A 7,855-nucleotide genomic window follows, 5' to 3' on the forward strand; every position below is an offset into this window, starting at 1 on the left:
GAATATATTTTTTTAATTTTGTCTCATGCTATTCATTTTGCCAACTTAAAAATAATATTTTTACTGTTATACTCACCGCGGTGTTTTGAGATTCTTAGTGGGGACACTTTAAGGGAAAAATCCCGATAGAGTTTCAACTCAGTCGTGCGTGTTGACCGACGTCACAATGGAGTTGGTTCGCCGGTGGAGTTTGCCAAAGATGGAGATGAAGCTGCTCCCATTGGCAATCCCACGAAGGAGATTCACCACTGCTTCTTTCAGCATAGACAGACGGGCGATGAGGTCAGAGGGGATGCACCTACCGAAGAAGCTGCATCACAGAGGCTAGCCTCACCACGTCATGTCATGGCCCTGCTCTTTTCAGCATGTTATTTATTATATTGCGCCAGAAAGCCAGCGACATCAGTACCTGGGCTAGTTGGTGCCACTGATCTCTGTTGTAGTAAGCTGGATCACGGATCGAGGCTCGTCTTAATAGGGAGGAGTGGTGCCACCAGCGCCCATCACTTGACATTGGCTAATGCATAAAACTCTATGGGAAAGACAAAGAAAAGTGACGTTCCCCCGCTCGTAAACTGTTGTCGTCACTGAATCTTTTGGCTGCTGTCGGGAAGCCTGTCAAATAGCTAGTGCACAAACATTAAATCTGACAACCCTCGCGGTTGTTATATAGAAATGTTTTGTTGTCGAGAGTGACTCTACTGGGCAAAAAATGTAGAGCAGCTCACTGAGAAGAGAGTTACCTAGAGGTACCTCGGAGTCGGTGGCGGTTTCAATGAGTCGGGTTTAGCAGGTGACAAGCTTGAAGGCTCTGCTATGATTTCGCTCACTCCCGGAAAGACGCTGCCAATATGGAACTTTGTTGACGTTCAGCAACTTCTGGGCTCCCCCACGACGGCATTATTGACAGCAAGTTTATTTGTTCACTCCACCACGAGAGCAAGCTTGCCAGATCAGCCATGGGTGCTATAGCACAATATTTTAATGGGCATTCGAATGCTTGAGAAATCGCAATTCAACCTCCAAACACACAATAAAATTATTGCAGCACATCGTAAAATACATGCCTTCGAACACTGTGTAGAAGCTTTAATTTCCTTCTTTTGTGTGTTTCTCCCATAGACTTGCGTGTATACACGACTTGCATTGACGTCACATCAGCCACCATTGCTGCGGACCATGCTCCAGTGCCCGTACCTTCCGGAGCACACATTTAGGACCAATGAATTTCTTCCTCTCGGAAAACTTTGCGGAGAAGAACAGATTCGATGCTGCCAAAATGTATGTTCCAGAGGGTACGGGCACAGGAATGGTATGGAGCCATATGACGTCCCGTGCAAGGCACGTATTGCTTGGTGCCAAGCAATGGCTGCCGGTGGCGCCACCGACAGACTTCCGATTTGAATCCAGCCTACTACAATAGAGACCAGTGGTTGGTCCACGCTTCAAGAAAATTGGTCTATGCGTAGGTTTACTCAGCTGCACAAATTTCCGTAGAACTATGGCAGCAGTTGAAGAAACGTTTAGGGTTCCTGCCACATGACAAGGTTGGATGCGCAAGAAGCAAATGCCCGTGGCTCAGAGTCCGGTAGAGGCAAATGTGCAGCCCTCCCCGTCGCAACCTCCGAGGCGGAGTTGCGGAATTGCACACAACTGTTTTTAACACTTCGACAAGTCGCGCGAGCGAGTTGCGTGAACTGCTCGTGCCGCAGAGCACGTGAGCTCGGCAGCTGTCCAGAGTGATGAGCGAAGATTGTGGAATCAGGGCTGCCGAAGCGGCATGTACAGCCGTTACGATCAGACAGGAGCACGTCGCTTTGAAGAAAGCAGGCCAGCAGATAAGAAAGGACGTGGTTGCACACTGCACAGTTCTGACGTCACCCGTGATAAAGTTTTCGTGTCATCGACCACCAGACCAAGCGGGCAGAGCTATACGTAGAAACCATGGTGTAATACGCCACGTCCTGTCCAGTTCTCCCTTCTTTTTCGTCTCTGTTGTTTTGGTGTTTTACATCATGATGCAAAACCAACTAGCCCAACTAGCCATCCTTATACACCTTTCCAAAAAACACTCAACCCCAGGGGCAACAAACTGTTTTCGAGCCCAGTCACTGAGTTTGAGGCTAGACTCTCACCAGCGTCCCTCCTAACCCTAACCGAGTGGACTGTGATGTCAATAGGCGCAGCCTGTGTAGGCGCAGTTTCAAACACTGCTGGCGTATAAATTATCGTCGTTTCCCGCTATATTTTGTGTTTCATGCTACATGTATTTTCCCGAGGACATTGAGAAAGAATTGTCCCACATTTAAAAAAAAAAAAAAAAACTAAACTATTTTTGTTGGGTACGCGCGCGACAGAACGAGTTCGATTGGAATGTATAGTTCTAGTTGTTTGTGTTTATTTCTTACGATAAGCTTTGACGGCGCCGCAGGATTCACCGCATGTGAAACGACAAAGCGCTTTGCTGTCAAAAATAAATTGCAACAGAAGAGGGCCGAAAGGCATGCATTTTTCATGCTCCCAAATAACGTGTTTACCGATGGACAGGACACGGACATACAATTGAGGAAGTGGTAACATTCAAACAATATATCGTACGTACCACACGATGCAGCGTTATCCGAAAAGAATTTATTTGAGAAAGATCTCAAATAACACAGTCACTGTCGACGACAGTCACATCTTGATGATCGGACGGAATCAGAGATGACTTCGTCTCGGGGCCCGTTTTGGGAAGAGCTACCTTTTCTCATAACCGCACCAAAGCAAAGAAACAAACGCGACTGACCCGTTTCTCACCCCAACCCGGACAGCTATATTTGGAGACGACTGAGGATTCTACGCGGATTATCTCTGGGAGGGGGAAGAACAATGTTTGCAAAATCGCGTCGAGGGTCGTTCGACGTCCTTCACCTCCTTCCTTTCCCGTGAATGTCGAGCAGAAAAGCTTGAATGGCAGGTACTTACCAGCCTTATTTATCACAGTGGAAGATAACACAAAAAGGGTACGCAGCACGCATAAAAAAATTAAGTGGAAACTTTCAAGAGGGGCGAGAAAACATTGAATGCAAAACCGCAAAAACATAGGTAGAGAACCACGCCGAGCGGGTCTTCACAGTCCCAGAGGGTGGCAGAAAATTTCTAGCTGATAGAGGGCGCGAGAGTCGCACCAGCCGCATCAGCATCAGCAACATGGCAGTGGCCTAGGAGCGTTTTTTGGAAAGGTGTATACATAGAAAGAGTTTGGCCATTCATTGGAAAGTATAGGAAGCAAATGAAGAGGCGCCATTGGCCGAAAGCGGGCTGGGCGTGTCCCAGGGCGTCTTCACAGATTTGAATGTGGCCAGCCAGAAGCCGCAAATAATACCCTGGCAGTGGTCGCGAGAAACAAAATTAATAAGTGCGTCGGACTAACCCTTGGCGAATGAAAACATGATGCATGTGATTGTACTATCACGGTCATACAAAATCAATATCTAGGAGAACCGTCGACATGATCTGTATGCCAGGCGTCTGAGCCACGTCCGAGCGGTCAGACTCTGTCCGAGCAAAACGGAGTTCGAGCGGGACATTCGATTCTTACACCTTTTTGCACGATCATAATCGAAGCATCACGTAGACTATATTTTCAGCCATAAACAGTTACTCTATTAAACTCTTTGGCACAGGTTAAAATTTTTCGCGCTAACACTGCTAGGCGATTATTTGCGGCTTCTGGTTGGCGTGTCAAGCCTTCTATCTGCGTCTCGTACACGCCCTGGCTCTGCCCGCTTCTCCTATTGACCAAAGTCTCGACGACAGCGCTACCAAGGTCGCACGAACGGAAGAGGCCGGCTCTCCGAAGCGCGGCTGCTCGTGGCTTCGTTTGGCTTCGCACGAAACCGAGTGCGAATGAAACGCAAGACATTCTTCTCGCGGCAAGTGCGTGGTTTGAGTGCTGCGGAAGCCACGCTAACGTCGATTGTCCGGTAGATCAGCGCCTTATCACGGCGTGAAACAGCAGGTCAGCGAGGCTAGCATGTGCCTTCTGCCACACGTGAGTAGACCCACTGACCTGCTGTTTCACGCCGCGATAAAGCGCTGATCCACGGGACAATCGACGTTCGCGCGATATCGTTGGAAAATCTGGAGGCTGTGCCACAAAACAGCTGACGCCGTGTTTAAAACCTATGGGAGCACTATAGTGGAAGTCGCCCTTGTGCAAGATGAAACGAAATACAGCGGCTATTTACGGCATACAGCACACGCTGTCAGGATGTCACGACAAAGAATTTCGGCCCAATGGCTGGGGGAGCCAGTTTTTCGGTGCCTACCTTGTGATGTGAAAGTGTCGCCCTTCGGCCAGTCTTGTCTCGGAGTCGGGGTGTGTCGTAAAGCTGGTGTCTACGACGTGGAACTAGAAGGCCTATGAACTGTGCGAGTAGAACGTCGCACGACTACGCAGGAACAATACAAAATAACTGCGACCGCGAAATGCGAAGCATGGTGCGAAGCGTCGATTGCCGCGGGCACGGCGAAAGACAGCCAGACAGCTACGACACTGGATTGGATTGAAAGCCGCAAGTCTGGTGTTTCACAACAAACCGTTGCTAGGGGTGTTGCTAAGGGCGAATACACCATCGTTCAAAAATTCGACGTAGAACATAAACGTCTAAAAAAAAATACACTACTTTTATAAAATTCCAGCATGCAGCAGTCCGCATTTCGCACCCATGGAACTAGTTAGCCAGGGAAGATTGTGGCATGGTTTCGGTTTCCATTGACACGTTGACAAGAGTTCATACGCAGAGCAGGCCGTCTACATCACCATGACTCTTGTGACTTGGCAGCGGGTCAGGTGCCCCAACCAAGGGGCTGGCTGGCATCCTGACAGGAGCTGCGAGAGTTTCACAAAACAGCGTTCCTGCAATTATTAAAATAAACAAATGTTACGTGCGTGCTTGACCCAACATATGAGAAACCTAGGAGAGCTGTGAGTATTCAAATATCTATCTCCTAATGCCATGCACAAATGTCTTGCATGAACCATGTGCAAAACTTTCATTTTGTTTCTTGAGTTCTTAATGGTTGGAATGAAAATGCAAATTGTGATGTTGAGCTATTCGCCTCGAGATCGAACCGTGCCGCCACTGTGCGGCCGAAATTGGAAACGCGCGAAAGCGGGGATACCGCCGTGCGTCGTCTGCTACGGGCGCACGCTCAGAAGCATGGACCTCGACGACGCAAGCCCGTTTCCGGCTGAGCTTGATATTCCTTATTAAATTCTTTATGTTTTTGTTGCCGTTTCTTCTTACTAAAGGTTGTGTTGTATCGTTTGCCATGCGTAGAAATTCAGCAAAGCGATTATTATTATTATTATTAAGCTTCCATAATCTTAGTGTGTTGTTTTTTATACAATCGCTGGTCCCACGTATTTTTGTTATCTCGCACAAACCGTGGCTTTCATAAAGCATTGAATGTTGAGTGGGTTTGTGGTTTTATTAGAAAATTAACCCGACTAATCGCTATCCTTAAAATAGACTAATCAATTAATCCGTACGTTGATTTTTTCCCGGTCATATTGCGTGAAAGATGTTAAAACTACATATTTTGTACTGGTTTTACTATGTCACAAATGGCATATTGCATTCCCATTCTAGACTTCACGCTGTGAGTCCTACATAAATATGATCACGGGAAGCCTTTTAAAATAAAGTATTTCTTAAGTTATTATTTAAACAGTATAATCACCCTCGGCGAAATGACAAGCACGCTGAAGTGGTTTACCGTGCAAGCTAGTGTCACAAAAGAAATAAAGACGTCAAAAATATTGAAGCCGGCATATTTTACTGCTTGCTGACTTTCTCCAGTACTAGACTCCAATTGAATGGGAAAAAAAAAAGTTAAAGCATTACTTGAATAATCTAAAAGTTAATCGACGAACTGCCCAGTCCCGATATAGGTTAGGTGAGGGCGGAGGGAGATCGGAAAATCTCGTGAAGGTCGCTAGCCCTCATCAGTAAAAGAGTATCACTGCGGCCGATGCTGTCTGTGTCGTGGTGCGCGTCGTTTGTTGGGGTTGCAGAGTCTACTGTGTTTGAATACAAGATTATTTAGCCAGAAATGTATAGTATTAGCCTCTTGACATCCGCGGCCCTCACCAAGAAAATTGAAGGGGGTGAACCCACACTACCGAGAAAAGCATTTAATAGCAGGAACATTGTTGCGTTGCTCGGTTACACTCGTTTATTACAGTCACGGCAGATATATTAGAACAGTTTGTTTCACTTGTTTCAGTTGTCCTGCCAACCGTGCAGTTTGCAGATTTTAACTAGAAGAGACACTCACTCCTCATCGCAACGCAGTAGATTTGTTCAGACTCCAACCGTGCAGTTTGCAGATTTTAACTAGAAGAGACACTCACTCCTCATCGCAACGCAGTAGATTTGTTCAGACTCCAAAAAAGTTACCCACACTATGGCACAGTAAAAGGGCAGAGGAACTCAATAGCATGGTAATTTCTAATACAACGCTAGCTTATCTTCATTCTGAATATTTATATTACTGCAAAAGCTTGACGTTAAAAAAAGCATAGAAGCTGCGATTTCACAGCCCACAGTACCAGTATTATGTTAACTGGGTCGGACTTTATTTTTATTTTTTTTTATTTCCACGTTGATGAACCGATACATCCATTTTAAAAGAAACAAATATTAAACATAAATATTCCAGTTCAGCCGGAGACAGGCATCAGTCGTGGTGATCCATGCTCTCCAAAGTCTGCCTAGAGCAGACGACGCACCCACAGAAGCGATTATATAAATTTGGGCCGCACGCTGGTAACACGATTCGATCTTCACTGAAGCACCGAACAGTACTGCATCTTTTTCCGCTAGAATTGTTTTCCCACCGATAGTATGCGACAAAATAAACGGAAGAATCTACGCCGTCTCGCGCGCCGACGTGGAGAGCCTATGGGGCGGCCGTTCTCCTATCCCCGCTTTGATGATGATGATAGCGCGACCGTAGCGCCACCTCTAGGTCGATCTCGAGGCGAATAGCGTACAGCAAACTGAGCAGGCGCAGATCAACATATTGGCATGACACTGCAACGTACAACAGCATGTTCTTGCCCGGTATGTTCAATAGAACCTGGGACGGAGCTTGATGGTACTTATATCTCAACTAGAAAAGGAAAATATTAAGAAGAAATTAGAAATTAAGAGGGAGCGCTCCTCCAAGCCCCATAGAGAAACACGCGATTTTCTGCCATTTTACGAAAATTCTCATTTAATAACCGTTCCACCGATTTTTTCACACTTTTTTGCTATAAAAAGATTGATTCTTCGTCCAACTATCCCACAGAGCATATTTTTCATAAAAAAATTTATTATATTTTATATTAAATCGTGAAATCGGTCGGAATTGGCTGTTTTGACATGTTTACGTTAGAACGCGTTTTTAAAAACCTGTGAATTTTTAACTACAAATGTGTCTTGTGGGATATCTGCGGAATTTAACACGGAATTCAATTATAATAAAATTATAGCTGTAAGTACATCCGTTCTTTAACTACATCGAAAAAACTGAACCAAGGTGTTGTGGCTTGTTTTCCTCGTTTGGACGGTCAAGACTAGTTCGACGAGCGCCGCGTGAGGGCGCCACCATTTCGCCACGCACGCTGCTCTGATTTTGTATTACTCCGCGCGCATGCGCTCTTCAGTAACGCGCTTGTGGTGGTCCAGAGGCGGCAAGACCCGTCCAGACAGAGTGGTTTTGTTTCTCGGGGCGGGGTGTCGGGTGGATAGCTGTGCGTGTTTTCATAACTAGAAAGGCCGTCCTCGCAGCTATGGGTCCAAAGAGGTATAAATATGGC

This window comes from Ixodes scapularis, unplaced genomic scaffold, assembly GCF_016920785.2.
Source record: "Ixodes scapularis isolate PalLabHiFi unplaced genomic scaffold, ASM1692078v2 ptg001158l_1___fragment_2___debris__unscaffolded, whole genome shotgun sequence".
NCBI lineage: Eukaryota > Metazoa > Arthropoda > Arachnida > Ixodida > Ixodidae > Ixodes > Ixodes scapularis.